We start from the raw sequence: 20,511 nt of genomic DNA, 5'->3' as shown, positions 1-20,511 counted from the left end.
TAAAAACAAGGTTTTTTGGGGAGAATTACTGACAAAATACTTGTTATAACAAACAACAAATGAAAATATAAAATTATGTCGACATAAAAGTTTACATAAATAATTCATTTTTCTTGAATTAAGTCTAATGCCATCAATGTTGTATTATGCTGCCCTGAATTAGTGTTGTATTAGGGAGTAGTCATTGATGATGTCCGGTTTTGAATTATAATATACTAATTTTTTTTTTTTTTGGTAAACTAATGTTTAAGACAAGATTTTTTATGCATAGAAAAAAGGGTAGCAATTATTTTATAAGCAATAATTATTAGCCTGAAACACTCATCCACATTGAAAAATCTCCTGATAAAAGATACATGACGCCAACGGGACTTGAACCCGTTTCCTTTCGATTTCCGGTCGACAGCTTTGACCACTGAGCTATGGCGGCTTTAGGACACGGGTTCAAGTCCCGTTGGCGTCATGTATCTTTTATTGCTTATAAAATAATAGTTATAATATACTAGCTGACGTGTACCCAGCGTTGCTCGGAGTTATGAATTGTTTGGAGTAATGTTGTGAATTCTAGTGTACCTGAAAACTGAGGGTATTTTTAATGTGGAAATAACATTATTGTATTAAAATAAGTATTTGTTTCAATTGAACATGGCATGCCTTCCACTACCACGTCATACATTGCCCTAACACATTTCTTTGCTCATCACAAACACCAGTTTTTTACCACACATAATTATTTGATCATGCTATGTTTTTCTTTGGCATTCCCGATTTCTTCAATCATTACTTCCATGTAAAATATTCTATATCCATGGAAGTTAAAAACTGCAAGAGCAATAAATCGGTAGAAATTGGATATGCGGGGTCTTAAATCCAATGAATCCACCAAGATATCATCGTTTATCCCATAATTTTAGGTTCAGGTGAAATTTGGAACATTATTGCAAGCGATTGCTCAAAAGTTTTTGCAAACTTGGCATAATATGCCAAAAATCGCTTGAGTGGATAAATTAGTGGAAAGTAATTATTATGATCTAATCTGTATTGTACTGTGTGTACCTACCATATTATTTGCGTTTAATTAAAAAAAATTACAAATCAATAAATAAGTTTCCAAAGATATCTTTGCTTCTTCGGGGTAAATTGTAACTATACACGAAGAGTTTTTTTTAAATTTTTACACTGCTCACGACACGGAAGTTGTCAGTGGTTGACTTTAGACTCAAATAAAGTTAAGTATACAAATAATTACTTTGTAAAAAAATCTGTTTGAAGTTTAAACTCGCTTCTTGCCCTGTTTTTAGAGGAGGTTACCAATTACCGTGGTAGTTAAGTTTTTTCCTTTTTTATGTTTCTCCTCAAAGGAGTCAACTTGTGTGTAATATTTAAAACCAGGAAAATTATATTAAAACACGGTAATACGACGTTGTAAGGAAGGTCAATATGTGCATCATAAGTATATCTATTGATGCAACTAAATGCATCTCCCTTTAAAGTGTGTTCCTGCATTCATCCACCCAATTACCTTTTACCCAATTACCTGCCCCTGTCTGATAGTGTGGAGTACCTACATACCTTCATCTGACATTGCACAAAAAATATTATACATCATTAGAAAAACGGTGCTGTGAACATGTTCCTTCGATGCGTTAAATTAAAATATATTACGGAAGCTTGTGCAGTGATAACCGTAATATCATTATAATAGACCAAGGGTAAATCAGAATCCTTTTCTAATTCTAACTGTTAACCACAGCTACCCCAATAGTTGTGTCAAATATTGATTATAGTTCAAAATAAAACCACGAACCGATTGGTGTGCAATATTTGCGACTCCCATATCATATATTTCAATTTAAAAAAACACTTTCTCTGAAACGACGAGCGAAAAGTCATACCCAACATTGACCTTGGGTTAACAGGATTTAAGGAAGAGAAAATGTCACTGGATGTACGATTTATAATCGGAGTGGCATGACGTGGAGTGATATAGCAAGGCATCATCTGTCGCCTGTCAGAATTTCTACAGCAATAAACATCAATTAAGCTAGGAATTCAATGAAGATAATGCAAATCACCCATCCATTCATAGTTCAGTGATGACAGTGATCGTGATGCCATCGGAATTGAAACGGTTTTAGCCGTGCGTGCTGATCATGTGCAAATCTGTTTAGTCAGGTACTTTAAATCCTTCCTTCTTTAAATCTCCCCTATTGGCCACTTTCTTCATCCTCGCAACATAACCCTTTTGTCGACCTTCGACTGTTATTTATTTTTAAATATTTGTTTAAATTATTATACCTACGGCTGGTTAATTATCTAATTACCTTACAAGATTTCTTATTTTTACATTTTTCAAAAAGTTTTAATTAAATACATCTGCTGTTTCATAAATTTCACTCATTAGCACAGTTCATCTTGTCAATGCTGTATGTGTCGGAACATTTGTTCTGCCTTGTGGTATCTGCAACTCGGTTGACGAGGTCGGTATTATTTTTACTTGTATTCTATAAAAGACTTGATGACTGATGAAATAATTATTTCAACGGCATAAACACACAAAATGAAAAATAATGTGAAAATACGTTGCGGCACTTCACATTGGTTCCAGCGATATTCTAAGTATAGCCCTGGTGAATGATCGCCAGCTCTGAATTACAAGGTATATACTTTATAACCTTACTCTCCTTTCCTTTCCACAATCTCTTTGTAGCCTCACAACGTAGGTACCACCACCGAATATCATAGTTCCACTGGCTTCGAGCAGTTATGACTATTGTGCAGTTTTATATTTATTTTTTTATGTGAATACCGCACAAGAGTCCCAACTGTTGCTGATGCTGTAGTCTCACTGAAACAGTGAGACTGCAGCATCCTCAATTGGGGTATGGGAATGGGAAGGAGATTGGGAATAGGAAAGTTAAATAGTACCTGGTTATTCAGATCTGGTCACCAAACACGGCTAAAGCCATTTCAATCAACGTTTCATTTCGGAAAGGTGGTCTTACGTCTTACATCAGGAATACATACTGAGAGCATTTTCCACTCTGGAAGGTGCCGCAAGATTTTTTTTTTTTTTAATTAGTAAAAGATTATACATTTATATACATTATTTGAGAAATTTTTTGACTGCCCAACTAGGAGGATTCCCGTTTTAAGACAGTCAAATTAGGATGAGTATTAACATTTTGATAAGTTGTTTGATAAGTATAGTATTAAAATAATAATGAAACAATAGGTATTTGTACTTTTAACTGGTGCCTAAGCCTACTAACATGTTTGTATAAATATGAATAACAAAGAGAAGAAATACCATAAAGTAAAATATTACATTAAACATAAGATTAACTGCTGCTTGGGTAGCATTCTAATTTAAAAGTATTAGGTAGGTACATATATACATATAATGATAAAGATTATAACATAAACGTATCTTTTACTGTTTTGTTGGAGTTTTCGCTGTTGTTTTTGGTTTGTGTATGATTTCATTTTTTGTGTAGTAAAAGTTCACTCTCCTTTCTACCTAATTGATGAAACCAATTAGTGGTCAATTTATGAAGAATATACTATATACTATTTTAAATGAAAGATTTGTAAAATATCACGTAGGGTTTTGAAAATGCGACCTTCAGCTTGTGAGTCGAGCCCTTCGATTACGAAGGCCGTCAAAGAATCGAGAAAAATAAAATTAACTACCAGCCAAAAAATGTTTAAAGGTTTTCGATTTAATTTTAGGAAATGAAAACATTTTCGGAAATACTCGTGTATTTCCAACATAGTTTATTCCTTTTTGTGTTCTGCCATATTTTATTGTGACTACGATACAGTACACAACTGTCCAGCTACCTAAAATAAAAATAAAATCTAATATAATGTGGCAGGATGTTTATGTGTGTATGAGAGCTATGCTTATTTGTAATTTACGGTGGCTGCCCGAACCGTAAATTGTGTTCAGGAGATGGGAGATTGAAATGAGTGTCTGCACAATTAATTAAATTTATTCGTGAAGACGAACATTACAATTTTACAGAACGCGGAGACGGTGACAGAAAGAGTAGAGAGAGTGGCGGTAGGAACGAAGGTTGAAACAGGAATGGAGATTTCTCTTCTCGTGCTCGCTTGCGTCTAGCGGCGGGTTAATTCGCGTTAGTATTGCCACATGTGGGAGGAAATAAAGTAGTCCCACAATAATATTCACACTTTAACACGTGAATCACGAGTGATATATTCCCATTCCTTCCATAAATCAACCATCGAATTATGATCCCTGAAACTGAATACATTACCGCCCCGAAGAAGTTATGACCCTGGGCGCCGAAACGTCCGCGCTGACGACGTGCCGCGTTCTAAATCAGGCGAGCGCTGGCGAATTGCAATGAATCAAGTGCAAGGACCGTTTTACTCAAGCTTTAGCACTGGGCAGGGGTGCACTCACTTTATTTGCAGAAATATATTTTAATTCTCTTGGTCTTCTCAACATAATTGATGCAGAAAAAAATACTAAAATCTAATGCACATAACTAAACGGTTATTTATCCAAATTATTATTGGCTGAGCGAAGTCGTGTTTAAATATCATCTGTCTGTAAATTTGGTTGTTGTGTTCCAGTGCCGGTTCAAGATGGTGGCCGTTTTAATGATTCCATAAAGATTCTTTGTGAAATGGAAAATCATTGTGTTGTTCGTCCTACTTAAAAATGATTTGATTTCAGAGAAATTTTTGGTTTTGATTTAAAAGAAAAGAAAATTAGAAACCTATCTTTTTGGACGCAAGGTCCACTTACTTTTTGCAGAACTATGTAAATCTATTTTGTACTACCGGGCTTCCAGTTTAAACGATCTTTATATTAGCGGCATATCTCTTCAGTGAAAATGGAAAAAAATTACGTTGCGATATGAAAAAAAATGTACCTGAAATGGACCGAATGAACGATGAATAAACGGAATTTTCAAAATTCCTGAGCTCACAGTTCAAGCATTTTTACTTCTAATTTCTTGATTGATTATTGAGATTCTGCACAAAACGTCTCCAAAACTTCCAGACGCTTGTGCACAGTATGCACAAACATTTTTACCTACCGAGTATTTCTATTTGAACATACTGGTAACGCGTAGCTTTTTGGTAGGTTATCCTTAATTTTATCCAATATTTAAAGTCGAAATAAAATTTTACAGCAAATCAGATTTTACAACACTTTTCAAGGTTCCACATCTCTAATCGAAAGCATACATCACTATGCAGTCGTGTGCAAAGATAATATAATATATCGATTGTAGATTTTGAGCGTAAACTTGGAAAAATCCCATCATTTTTAGCTGCTTAGTTTTTAAACTATGGTTATACATTTAAACTGAAATAAGAAGCTTTTTAGTAAAAATCAAAAATAAAAAAATTGCCGTTTTATAAACTAGCATAAAAAAGATACATGTATTTTTCGACCAATGTATGTACTTTTGACGGCGGAGGATTGGTGAATCGATACCCTGATCGTTTTGTTTGAGAGCTTAAACGCCTTCTTTCATAAAGAGTTTATGGTGAAGTTAAGATGGATTTGTAGTGAAAAAGTCTTAAAATATGAATAACAGTTTTTTTAATAATTCAATTTTTTTATTTCGAAACCTAGATAGATAATTGCAAATTCACTTTGTGGTGTCATTTCAATTTGTAATAAATAAATAATTTTGCATAAATCACTACTTAAGCATAAAGCATCGGCATGTTTCAAAACCAATGGTTTTTTCGTCAGGATAAAGGAATAATGAAAATGAACTAGATAAATTTACTCAGTCAAAATGATGTTTCAGTTTGAAGATACCAGTAACAAGCTGAAACCCGTTCATTCATCAATAAAAAAAGTGGGTGTGTCAAGCCTACGCAAGACAGAAGTGAAACTTCTAGTATTCTTCTCTCTTATTATTAGGGCTTTTTTATACTAATTTTCATATATTTATTGGCAGGTAGAGTAGAAATTAATATTGTTTAGCGTTTGCCAACGACCATACCATGTTGAACACACCGGTTCTCGTCCGATCACCGAAGTTAAGCAACATTGGGCGCGGTCAGTACTTGGATGGGTGACCGCTTGGGAACACCGCGTGCCGTTGGCCCATTTTTTATGGTAATTTCATGTTTTTTTTTATTTTTTTATCGTTACTATCATTAATAATATCATAAAATTCTTTAACTTTTCAAGTATGCTACAGGCCTAAAATATTACTTAGTGGATTGATATTATGGTCAACCATTGAAAAAAAAAATTCCTGCAAAGTTATGGATGTAATTACGATCTTTTTCAAGCGCGTATGTAATGATTATTTTTATCAACGTCGCACACACCTTGCTAATGTTTTCAGTATTATTAGGGCTTTTTTATACTAATTTTCATATATTTATTGGCAGGTAGAGTAGAAATTAATATTGTTTAGCGTTTGCCAACGACCATACCATGTTGAACACACCGGTTCTCGTCCGATCACCGAAGTTAAGCAACATTGGGCGCGGTCAGTACTTGGATGGGTGACCGCTTGGGAACACCGCGTGCCGTTGGCCCATTTTTTATGGTAATTTCATGTTTTTTTTTATTTTTTTATCGTTACTATCATTAATAATATCATAAAATTCTTTAACTTTTCAAGTATGCTACAGGCCTAAAATATTACTTAGTGGATTGATATTATGGTCAACCATTGAAAAAAAAAATTCCTGCAAAGTTATGGATGTAATTACGATCTTTTTCAAGCGCGTATGTAATGATTATTTTTATCAACGTCGCACACACCTTGCTAATGTTTTCAGTATTATTAGGGCTTTTTTATACTAATTTTCATATATTTATTGGCAGGTAGAATAGAAATTAATATTGTTTAGCGTTTGCCAACGACCATACCATGTTGAACACACCGGTTCTCGTCCGATCACCGAAGTTAAGCAACATTGGGCGCGGTCAGTACTTGGATGGGTGACCGCTTGGGAACACCGCGTGCCGTTGGCCCATTTTTTATGGTAATTTTATGTTTTTTTTTATTTTTTTATCGTTAACATCATAAAAAATTTTATATCATTCTTTAACTTTTCAAGTATGCTACAGGCCTAAAATATTACTTAGTGGATTGATATTATGGTCAACCATTGAAAAAAAAAAAGGCGTTAAAAACAAAAAAATTATGTGCGATGGCCGAGAATCGAACTCGGATCAACTGCTTGGAAAGCAACTACGCTGACCATTACACCACCAACGCCAGTTGTCGAGATGAGCTAAGAAGCATTTATATTTTACTTCAAAACTTTGACTAGATCAAATGAACTTTAATCGGTCCCGCATTTTCGTTTCGGTCATGAGTTGGTTTTACTCCGGTACTCGAAATTGCATGACGCGGGTAAAGAAGTTTCACTTCAAAAAATGAAAAAGTTATTAAAATGTTTTATTCCATAAAAAGTCATATTATATCTTAACATCACGAGGACTGAATAAAGTAAACAGAAAATTTCGAAATATTAAAAATAATTATTGAAACAAACTCACAATTTTCAAAAATGAAATAATTAAGAATATTTTCAGCCGAAATAACGACATCTAGTTTGATTTATTGTAGACGCTTACATTCAAAATTAAAATTGATAATTTTCTAGATATCGTACATAATACGTCTATGATAAACGCTCAAATAAAGAAGTCAGCCTTCTTCGTTTTCAGATAATACTAACTTTGTCAATTGTTTAAGATTATATATGAAGATAGGTTCTATAAAGAACGGTATCTGTTTCACGTCCTGAGATTATTTTGTAACTATATCAAATAACAACAAGAAAGCTTCTCAGATATATTCTGTTGAGATCCAGTTTGAAGTCTCTTTTGTCTTGTCTTCAATGGAACAAATATACAAAAATAGTCACGTCGGTTTATAAGTTATAATAACAAAATACACGTTAGCAATATTTATTTCGCGAAAATAGCTAATTTAATTTTAGTAGGTAAAAAACGCGGGAAAGATGAAAAACCGCTGAATAAATCTTGTGATTATTAAATGGTGCGAGGGAAATACACGATAAAAAACTGAATAAGAGTAAATTACACGTGGGAACACAAAAAATACATTCTAAATCAATAAACATTCAGGATAAAATTTTATTTTTTCGTTATTAGGTAGTAGTATGTTTTTACACGATCAATTTACAATCATTTTGAACATTACCTATTCCACGTTTAAATGTTTGCTTAGGAAATATTCCACAAAACATGGTTTGTAGCTTGAAGTAGTTGCACTTTATCGGTACTGTTTATATTTTATTGATGTGTTTTTCTTTTATTAATTTGGTCCTAAATTTTTAATTTATTCATTTAATTGGTCAATGATATAAAAATTACTCACGCTTTAGAATACGAATGTATGAAGACTGTTTATAACGCAAATGAATAAATATATAATATTTATTTTTCTTAATGTAAGCTGGTGTTTATGCTTAGGAAAGTAATGATTGTTAATATTAGAAAAAAAACTGTACTTTCAATTATAACATAAATATTTAAGAACATAATTACACCTTTAAATAAAATTACAGCACAGCACTCTTGCTAGTTCATTCGATTATCCGGCAAGTACTGCTATAATCCGCTCATATTTATGCGGAATAAAAGCACAAAATCAAGCTCTATAATTAACAGGTCACTAAGTCAAATTCAGTAGTATGAACGAAATAAACGATAGGACAACAGAACCTGGTCGACCTGTATAACTCAATAAATTGGTTAAAAACAAAGTTTTTTTTTCAATTTATATAATTTCAAGCCACAAAGTGTTTGCTTTCTTCGATAATATAAGACACTTTCTCATTACGCATGAGGGCATTCTGGCACTTTATTAATGCAATTACTTGAAGGTATAGCACGACTTTACGCGATGCAAAGCAGTTTAGTACTAAAATTTCGAAATCGAAAGCACTACAATGGACGTACTTTTCGTTTGCCGTTTTGAGCTTTTTATGGCGCGTCTATAGATATTGAAACGTCATTGTATTATTAGAAAATTTTTTTTTGAAATAATATCGGTACTTTCCGATTCTAAATCAAATTCGGAGACAACTACAATACGAATTCTGTTATTAGTCTAATGCGTTATACATCACGTGCAGTATTTTGACAAATGCGCGAGAAGGGTCACATTGAGGAAGGTCGTAATGTATTTCTCCACAATGGGAACCAGATTAATATTAATGGTAACCTTCCTATTCCCATATTGAATCCAGCATGGTTTATGTCTTGGCAGTAAGCCATTTGAGGCCCTCTCTTAGCCAGAACAGAAATCTTGGTCAAAGACAACTATTAAAATTCCTTAATTTATTTATAAAAGTATTATCATGTCATCATGATAATCAATGTTAACTGGCTTTGCACAAAATTTGTGAGCTTAAATGAAATGGGTGTTAGTACATTCACTAATTCTGGAAAAAAGAGGTAGAACATTTTTTTTAAAATAATTAATGTTCTAATTAAGGTTCTATGAACTTAAAAAGCCCTGGACGGAGCTATTCGATAACAATTTGAAGCCGCGGGATGAGAGGGAAGATAAATGAAAAATACTTACCTACATTTTTTATTGACATATCCCATTCCCTGTCTCATCAAATACCAGAAAATAACATGAGCCACGAAAACCGCATTAAGAACAAAAGTTTCTTCTTCAATAGTTGTAAAATTAAAATGTTTGGCTTTGAAACATGTAGATTGTTATAAATTAAAAGTGGTGTAAACAAAGTTTTAATTTTCACAAAAAATCATGATGCACCACTTTGCACACAGTCATTTCAAAAGGTTTCATACAAGATGGCTGCTAGGCACCAGGCATTTGTCTTCACCCAAGGTTTGGCTTCAATGCAATTCACACAAAAATCTACTAATGCTCTCTCTCAAGGGCTTTTTATGTCCATGATTGGTTGACATTCTACAGTTTGTTCTACAGTTTTTGACAAGTATATACCATGAAAAAATATTTCCACCCTTGCATTCTCTTTTACAATCATGTTCTTGTACAATACGATTTCTTGATAATACGGGGATCCTTCGCAACGTGCTTTTACTGCAACATGCAGGCTTCAACTAATGACTGCACAAGCGGACGGGATGAGGTGACACTTCGGCGACACATTGTGTTATATTTCGTGCAGCCCTTCAAAGTGCCACATTGTCATCGGAACCGCATCTATTGATTCCCAAATATTATTGTTATATTATAATATCCCAGTCCCGATGAAATACCGCAATCCTGCCGACGCGGAATCAAATCAGAATTTCAAAAAAAGGCTGTAGGTTTCACCCTCCTTCTTTAATTATAGTTTATACCATCATCTGATGCCGTTATGATGAACACTTCAAGGCTGTCTGGAATTTTGGCTCAAAGAAATGAAGATTACAGTCGCAAATGTGAACTTAATTTGTACCCAAGTAGTATCGACTACTATAACTTAAATTACGAAGTGGTTCATTAACTTTTATGTGAGATATACAATGATGTGAGTGTGTCATTTTATGCGAAATGTATTAATATCCGAATCTATCCCAATTCAACGCTGCGCGTAGTAAAAATAACAGCATAAAAATATCAGACAAGGATATTACAATATTACTGTCAAATAATGTTACTTTATCATTGAAGAAGATAATACTAATAAATCTAAACGAAAAATGAAACAGGACAAGACACAAAAAACAATTTAACGGTCTTAACTGGAAATCGAACCAAAGATCTCTGTCTTACCAGGACAACGTCTACATCATTTTTGTCGATGTATATATATATATATATATATATATTAATACTACTTAGGTATATATTAATTTCACATGTAAATAAAAATCGAATGTTTTTCTGTTTCATGTCTCGTTTAGATTTATTAGTTTTTTTTTCTACTTCAATGATATATTAACTGATGGGTATAACCTTCAAATTATATTAAATAAAAAAAATTTCAAATTAAGCTACGAGTTCTAACTTTGTTCGTCCTATATTATAACAACTATCATTAAACGATATTTATGATAAATATATTTAAAAAAATTGTTATACTGATAGTATAAAAATACGCTGTATATATAATATTTGGCTTTCACGTTTAATGATCTCTGAAAATACGTTTCTTCATTACGTTGTTCTGAGAAACGTATTTCCAAAAAGCTTACTGCAAATTAGTTTACATGAGCATAATAAACATTAAACGTCTTGTTTCTTGATATTTTATATTTATAATAAATGATCTCATCACAGCGGATAAAGCTGAGATCCCAATCCCTTTTTCAATTAAAAGCTTCTGAAAATAATTCGGTATATTCGTCTCGTTTTAATTTTGTTATGTTGGATAATTCGGTATTAAGTTACTTAGATCTACTTGAACTAAACGCAGTTATGTCAGAAAATCCCCCATTAATAAGTTATTACTTCGGTATGATTCGTACTTCTTCGCATGGTGGAGGAACTTCGACGCAGGTCAAAGTGAGAAGACAGCCAGTCCACGTCATCAACACAATAAGGAAACTGGTAAAGGGAAAGTTAATCTTATGATTTGTTCTGTTTGAATTTATTGGCACTTTGACAAATCCTTTTGGTCCGTTTTGTGCAGTGATCATGACTAAAATATAAATACTCTGACAATGGTAAAATTAGATTCTAGGTACTTGTTTCTATGTGGGTGAATATGTGTGCAAATAAGAAAGAATATAATAACAACGGTATTTATAAGACCTAGTATTATCCGTCCTGCTGTATATTTACAAGTGCAAGTGACGGGAAGTGACCCGGTGTTTGACCAATATGTTTGTATTACTAGTATTATTTATCTAAATTACCCCACACCTATGTTATCTTTGTCACCTCAGGATCTATTTCGTCACTGGAGATGCTTTTTGGATGTTTTTTTTTTAAAACAAGGAGCACACCTAGGTTTTGGATAGGCTCATGTTGTAGGAAGATGGAGACACATAGGCCGGTAAATTGTTCCAGATCCGAGCTGTTAAACTGAAGAACGAGTCGTGGAAAGACCCATCAACATAATATGTTACCATCAACAACAATACGAATATACACATTACTAACGTGTTTGAATCAGCTCCTGCTAAAATATTAAAAAAATAACGAATTTAAATAGATCCTGATCATAAGTAATACGTTACTCTAGTGCTAATTTAGTAACAGTGCAGTGAAAGTAGTGCATCACTCCACATACGTGTTGTGTCAACTCAAAACCTAAGTTTATTAAAAATAATCCGCCATTACCGCTATTAGGTACCTAATTCCACCGAGCGCGACTTACTACTCTAGCGTGACTGTGTGCGTGTCCGTACTAGCCGCTCAGCGCAAGTACTCACTCCTTCCCGCCGATACAAGTCAGGGCAGCTAAACCTATCTCGCCAGCTACTTTATCATGGACTCCTGCGATACATATGCATTCATCACATTAGCAAACAATATTATACGTGATTTAAATACGACCATCATGGATCCCACTAATAAATTTACTAAAGAACAAATGGGTAAATTAACGCCTCAACTCTCAGTGCTACTAGGCAATATTAGTTTGGTTTCCACAAAAGTTAGTTTTCTTGAAGGTGAATTGAATGCCTACAGGAACATTTCACCTAATCATTCCAAAAATTTATCAACTACCAACATCGAAACGGAACAACTAACAGGAATTTGCGAAACTTTGAATGAAATGGACGAGAGAAAATCGCGATCTAAAAATGTAATAATGTTCAATGTTCCTGAAAGCTCGGGTAATTCTCAAACTGCAACAATGAGTGAAGATCTGAATAATGTGAAGAATATTCTTAACAATGTTGATAATGTAGATACCTCGCTAATTAAAGTGTATCGATTGGGTAAGAAGGACACTAATAAAACACGCCCCATCAAGGTCGAACTGTCCGATAAATATCAAGCCAGAACTGTTCTACAGAAAAAAGGAATACCGTATGGAAATGTAATTATCAAGACCAAGAACGACTTAACAATGCTTCAACGGCAAGAAGTACAAAACTTGTGGAAGGAGCTGGAAGATCGAAAAAGCAAGGGAGAAAATAATTTAATTATCAAATATATCAACAATAGACCCAAAATTATAATAAATATACCAAAAAACTTATAACCGCGCCACGTTACATCTTCTACCAGAACGTCAGGGGACTTCGGACTAAACTCAGTGACTTTAGAACTAATGCACCCACCATCACACAGGACATCATCATACTCTCTGAGACCTGGCTGGAACCATCGATATACTCAGCGGAGCTCGGTCTACCTAACCACAGTATCTACCGAGTTGACCGAAATCGGAACACCAGCTCCAAATCAAGAGGAGGAGGCGTCCTGATAGCAGTAAATAAAAAAATTTCATCGAAATTATTAAAAAACAAAAACAATGATGTTGAGCAAATTTTTGTAATGTTAAACGATAAATCCAAAAAAACTATCATCGGATGTGTATATATTCCACCAAATTCTAATATAATAATGTATAAAAATCACTGTGAAGATGTCGAGCTACTCAAATCTAACCACCCTAATCACAATATTATAATTTGCGGTGATTATAACCTACCTAATTGTAAATTTAATGATTTGGATTACTTACCATTAACGGCGTGCGAGAGAGAAATCTTAGACATGTCGAACTATTTAGGTCTATTTCAATGTAACAATGTGCTGAATTGTAGTAATCGGACACTTGATTTAATTTTTTCTACTGATGAGGGTATAAAAGTCTATGAGTCAGCCGAATCCTTTGACCCAATTGATAGTCACCACCCTCCACTTACAATACTAGTACCTATTACAATAGAGTGTGACCCTCTAATTAAAAATTGTAGTCGTAATTTCATTAATGCTAATTACCAGGACATTAATCATGCACTTAACAAAGTAAATTGGTCTGTTCTCAAGGAAGGTGATCTCAACTATAGCGTAGAACTATTTTACTCTCAACTGAATAGTATCATTTCCGACACAATTCCTCTAATTCATCATAAAGTACGAAAGTATCCGATATGGTTCAGCAAAGAATTAATTCAGTTAATTGTTATTAAAAAAGAAACACATAAAAAATATAAAGAACACAGAACAATTCCCAACTATACGGCATTCAACAATATTAGAAGAGATTGCAAAAAAATGACAAAAAGATGTTATAAAAATTACATTAATTCGGTTGAGAACACGATACTTCATGATGTAAAATACTTTTGGAAATACACAAAATCAATGAAAAACAATGATGCTGGTATTTCTGGTAATATACGTTACAGACAAAATAGCTCCAGTAAAATTTATGAAATTGTTAACATGTTTGCTGATTACTTTAAGGACGTGTATGAACCTGATATTCCAGATGACTTAATTCCTTACTTCAATTCGGATATAAATTTACACTTATCGCAAATACACATTGATATTGAAGACATTATAGTCTGTATTAAATCACTTGAACCCAAAACGAGCTCGGGACCTGATAAGATTCCTTCCATCTTACTTAAGAATTGTGTCCAAAGTTTATCTGTTCCGCTTAATATACTGTTCAACAAGTCACTCTCCACAGGACACTTTCCACAAATATGGAAACTTAGCTACCTAACTCCTGTATTTAAAAGTGGTGATAAATCCTTTGTTGAAAATTATCGGCCTATCTGTATTCAATCGTCTATACCTAAACTTTTTGAGAAATTGATTCTTAAGAAAATCAGCTTCTTTGTAAACTCTTGTATCGCAACTTGTCAACACGGCTTTATCTCCGGCAGATCAACTTTGACTAACCTAACATTATATGAAAATTTTATTTCCAATGCACTTGCCAACAAACAACAAGTTGATTCTATATATACGGACTTCAGTAAGGCGTTTGATAAGGTCTGTCATAAAATCCTCATTAATAAACTTTTGAAACTCGGCATTAATGGAAACCTTTTATCTTGGTTTAAGAGTTACCTACTTAGGCGTCAGTTAACTGTCTGTATTAATGATCACTTATCCTACATGTTCGAAGCTACCAGTGGCGTACCCCAGGGTTCGCATCTTGGTCCTTTACTTTTTAATTTATTCATTAACGACGTAACAAACATATTCACCCGTGTTCTCATTCTAATGTTCGCTGATGATATGAAGATATATAGAATTATTGACAATATCGAGGACTGTCTAACACTTCAATCTAATATTAATAGCTTTTACGATTGGTGTCTTAAAAACAAATTAACTCTTAATGTAAAAAAATGTCAACTTATGAGATTCCACAGAAAAAAAAACCCATTTTTGTTCACCTACTTTCTCAATAATCACACCTTATTATCTGTGGATGAAATAAGAGACCTTGGTATAACATTTGACACTAAATTAACATTCATTAAACACATTAATAATATAACCAGTAAAGCAATGCAAATGTTAGGATTTGTCTTACGGATTTCAAAGGATTTTAAAAATTTAAAAACTGTCAAATTACTTTACACTTCACTTGTTAGAAGCCAACTAGAATTTAACACCACCATTTGGAGTCCTTACTACAGTGTACATGAGAATTCCCTTGAGCGAGTCCAACATAAATTTTTACGTTATATTAATTTTAAATTGGGAATATTCGTCGAAAACATTAATTACCCCTCTCTGTTACAATTATTGGGACTCGATACATTAAAAGAAAGAAGAATTTGTTTTGACCTATTTTATTTATTTAAAATCGTTACCAACCTGTTGAACTCCCCTGAACTTCTTTCGTTAATATGTTTCCATGTACCTAGTCGATCAGTTCGTTTCAAATTACCCTATCATTGCAACAATACAGGATCTAACGCTGAACTCAATTCCATAATAAATCGCCTACATGTACTTGGTAATAAATATGTTTTGGATGAATCTATAAACATTACTAGCTTAACCTCATACAAACACTATTTAATTAAAACTGTATGTCAGCGCTTCTCAGATTGATTATAATCAAATATAGTTTTAAAGTATTAATTTATCCGGGATTTATTGTATATGAATTGTTTATATATTTATATATATATATATATATAAATATATAAACAATTGTTGTATTGTATTTATAATAACTATTTCTATTGTTCTCTTTTATGTATTTTATATTTATATTTTTTTTATCTATGTATATTCTGTATTAATATGTATAACAAATGTTATTTTTTTGTAAAAGCCGCTATAATCGGCGTTAATAAATAATAAATAAATAAATAAATAAATGTTATATAACGTCATTTAAGGCTGAAGAGTATTCTGAAAGCATTCGTGCACATTAAGGCTTTACTTGTTCGTTGTTCTATTATCCTCTCCTCTCCTTTCAACCTTTCGAGGAAGTTTATTTGATAACGTAGTTGCAGAATTATAAAGTAAAATTGCATCAAAACCGCACGCTAAAAGCTAAACTCTCGCGGTTTCCTCACAAATTTGTGGTTGACACATTCAACTCACTGCTAAACGTGTTGAGTATTAAGGCAGCAAATTGCTGGGTAAACTGCGAAGGTTTTAATACCTTTTTTACTTACAACATATAAAACGCGTTATGAAATAACAATGTAAATAAATATGAATTTCGTTTTTACGTATTGCCCTTTTTGTGTGATCAAAATATTTAAACTATGATGTTATTTGTAGATTTACAGCCTTGCTAAAGAAATCGATTCACAACCGTTAAACGGTATATTTGTTACAATATTTTGTTTTTATAAAAGTTAAGAATCGAGTTGGTACTTGTGCGATGATGTTGTAGTTGCGTCACCCTAATAGGGGCAGATAAAGGCGTTCTATCCTCTCTATGTTCTAATGAGACTTGTAATTCGATAGGAAATTGCGCTGCCCCAACTAAAATACAAAGTATTCGTAATGTTTTTTCACTTACCAGGTTTGGTGATTCTTTCGACTATTGATATCCAGGTGAGCTCGCACTTGGGAAGAATATTCGATGAAAATTAGTCGCAAGTCACTTGTTTTCTCTCCGATAAATAACTCTTCGATCTTGAGTCGATGACGGTTGAATTCTTACTTACCGCATTTTTCACTAGGTGCGTGCGGTTCCATGTACAAAACCAAACGTGGAGTTTTAATTCCTGCTCTATGGTTGATGGGAGTAGAACAAAGCTGACAATGTGGCGTAGCCAGAAAAATGACAAACGTCGTAACGAAATAAAACTAGTAAAAAATAACTGGGCTCCATGTGAAATTCTTGTCTTGAAAAAGAGAAGGAGTTAATTCAGACATTTTTTTTATTGTCTCTTACCTCGTGAATTTAATAAGAATCCTATGAAAATGATGTGTTTTAATAACATAAATATTTTTTGTGTTGGGGAAGGGAGGGAAAGATGGAAGGCTTAACGTTAAGATGTAAAAAAAATATAACAACATAATATCAATAATTTATTTTAATAAGTCTTCAGAGAGATCTTACATGCTTATAAAATTGAGTTATTAAAAATAATTAAAATTGAGTGTAAAATCTGTTACGACCCATAAAACAAAAACAGAAAATATTCCATCTTGCCCTAACCCTGAGGGCAGGATGGAAAGCTTATAAGGGCAAGATGGAATGAATAGGATATCCTTACATTTTACAGTTGACACATAAAAGACAACCGTTTTCTATGTCTGAACATAGTTCATGTGCCCAACCACAACACTGTGGAAACTGTACCAAGTCCTCTGTGGGCGGTTCCACATATGCTTCTCCACATAATACACACAACACATCGTCTTGTGTTGACTGCTCCGGATGTTGTAGTATGTTCTCATCTTTTTCTGTCATTTTCCCCTTTTTTTTACCCTTTCCTTTGCCCTTACCTTTGTTTTCCTTGCCATTGATGACCGGATTAAGGACTAATTTTGGTTTCGCTTTCAGCTCCTTATTTTTTTCAATAGTTTCTTGGAATGAAGAACTAGTTAGGATTTCTGATTTTTTACATCTCAATTTTCGCTTCTTTATTGTAGGAGTAACTTTTGGTGATAGAAGTATTTTAATTGGAGAAATTTAGTACGAGGTGGATGGTTGTTCCAAACTCTTATCAATAACACCTAAACTTGTTTTAAATATACTGTCTTCTCACATCGTATTCTGTGTATTATCAAAATTAAGTTGCACTTCTTCATCCTGTTTTTTTTCATAACCATCATGGACAGTAGATGTTTCATTGGTAATATTGTCTACAATATTGACGTTTATTGACGAATAATCATTTGTGTCGGCATTTTAGTCTCCCTCATCAGTAACAGTGAAATTTTGTTCGCCTTCAATTACTGGAGCGTTTTCATAAAAAGTGGCCGATGCAAAGTCTAAATCTGTAAACAAATTTCTATATATGGGAAGATGCCAGCCTTTCTGAACCCACTAGTGGCATTTTGCACAGTTGCACTTTTGTTCATAGGCGATGCATACTAGCCTAGCTATATCAAACTGATTTTATCTTCTTCCAGGATGATTCTTTTGAATAGTGTCAGGGCTTGCTCAAAAGCCACTTCCAAGAGACGTCCAATGGTTGCAGCTTGTGGCTTAGTGGAGGGGAATACTGAGCATGAATATATATTTTTCTCGAGCTAAATTTAAAGCTTCTAGATTTTGATAAGTAACATGATTATATGGAATTAATTAAACAAGTCTATCTGCTGTTGGTCTTGTTTTCTCAATAAATATTTGTAGCTGTAAGCTGCGCGTATTGTAGTAGTTACAGCTTCGCCCATCACTATCAGCATTGTTTTTTTCAGTTCAAGATCCTATGTTTCTCTTTGTAATATACTTGAACACCATCTATAAAGAGAATCATTCTCAATTAGTTGAAAAAAATTAAAACAGAAATCAAAATAATTGCACGCGGGCAAAATGGAAACTATTCCATCTTGCCCTAAAATGCAATTTTCCATCTTGCCCACAAGCTAACTTCCAATAATAATATCAATTTCTTAGAAAATCCTTTAATTTTTTTCCTCTTTAAATATCCATTCATAAATCTATTCCTTATAGTTAGTGTTTATAAAAACAAAATGGTAGTATTACTTACTTTCTATGCGTAATCACACTTTTAAAGTCCACTGATTTTGTAAGAATTCGTCGCGAAAATACAAAACACGCGTGGAAGTTGCTTGGTGGCGCGAGCCGAACCGAGTCACCGGACATAAATACAACATGGCCGCTTATATCTGTGTGCGTAGAGACACGGGCACTTTGTCGCGTGGTTGGCGATAGGTAGATAGTTTCCATCTTGCCCGCTCCTTCCATCTTGCCCTCCCTTCCCCTATGTAAATATAAATCACACAAATCATTTGTTTATATTGCTCTTACAATGAGCTAAAAATCTATTTTTGTTGTTGTTGTTATTCTCGGGGAATTATAATTTGTTAGTTGATACAACAGATAAACAACCCCCTTTGACTGGATAAGCAATGTATAAATCTTACGTGTTTTTCCCTGATTTTTAAGTCAGTTTCTATTTTACGTTTCAGTTGGTAAAGTTTTCGTATACACGGTCGTTTCAATTGAATAAATTTTTGTGAGCTATAACAGATACTGTCAAAATATTTAAAAAATGTAATACTCAGTAGTATTATATCGGGGATTATTAAAAATAAAAGACTGTTGACTCAGAGCTATGACGTTTATTGACTGCCCGCACACTCGTTATAATCTCCCACGTGACGCATCAGGACTGCCAACATGGCCATACATAACATCCTTTCCTCCTTTATTTTTTTTTTTATTTTCAAACAATTTACAATACCAAATAAAACTTAAACATAATCACTATGACTAAATCTGACAGGGGGTTTCACAACTCGACTCGTATTGCGGCACTGGCAAAGTACTCGTAGACATGTTAAAATGATTGAAAAAAAAACACAGACGCAATCACTGTTTTACACTGGACTATTAAATGAATATTACTCGTTTTTACATTAAACTTTTTAGATTATCCTCGTCGCCAATTATTATATCGGGGATTATTAAAAATAAAAGACTGTTGACTCAGAGCTATGACGTTTATTGACTGCCCGCACACTCGTTATAATCTCCCACGTGACGCATCAGGACTGCCAACATGGCCATACATAACAAGTAGCTAAGATCATTGTTTATTCTGTGATCCGAGCCCAGTAGTACCAAATATTTACGTGGTTCATGCACTAGTATTAAACTCCTGAAAATGCTAATGAAATAGGTTTTTGCTCTAGTTAACTGCACGTCACGTATCCAATGCCTGGGGATTTTCTGAGCTTTTTCCATATGTCGGCCATCATCACTAATAAAATCTAGTCACACTACTCTTGTTACGTGGAGATTGTCTGAAATGCCAATGAAGTCATAGATATTTGCACAACCGTCACCTAAATAGGAGTCTCGTAAGATTTTTTTCCAAAACTTGCAGTAAAACTATAAAATAAAATAAAAACGGGAGCGTGGATGTGACTTCTTTATGTCTTTCGTTAATTTTAATGCACTTTCATGTGTGTGGTTAGTAATAATTTACTGTCAAACTTG

At 33.5% G+C, this 20,511-nt stretch overlaps 1 protein-coding gene and 3 non-coding genes across 4 annotated transcripts in view; all 4 read left to right on the top strand.

Moving 5' to 3' along the window:
* LOC149411363 (neuroligin-4, Y-linked-like) overlaps nucleotides 1-20,511 on the top strand; it is an 887,216-nt gene that overhangs the window by 856,051 nt on the left and 10,654 nt on the right. The gene's annotated exons all lie outside the window — the stretch shown is intronic.
* LOC149411366 (5S ribosomal RNA) lies at nucleotides 5,986-6,104 on the top strand. The gene has a single exon (XR_016304949.1). It is a non-coding gene; the product is annotated as a 5S ribosomal RNA (ribosomal RNA).
* On the top strand, nucleotides 6,428-6,546 carry LOC149411365 (5S ribosomal RNA). The gene has a single exon (XR_016304948.1). It is a non-coding gene; the product is annotated as a 5S ribosomal RNA (ribosomal RNA).
* Nucleotides 6,870-6,988, top strand: LOC149411364 (5S ribosomal RNA). Its single transcript, XR_016304947.1, has one exon. It is a non-coding gene; the product is annotated as a 5S ribosomal RNA (ribosomal RNA).

Source organism: Hesperophylax consimilis, chromosome 26, assembly GCF_061612785.1.
Source record: "Hesperophylax consimilis isolate HC1 chromosome 26, BYU_Hcon_1.0, whole genome shotgun sequence".
NCBI lineage: Eukaryota > Metazoa > Arthropoda > Insecta > Trichoptera > Limnephilidae > Hesperophylax > Hesperophylax consimilis.
This window is presented reverse-complemented; position numbering and strand designations above follow the sequence as displayed.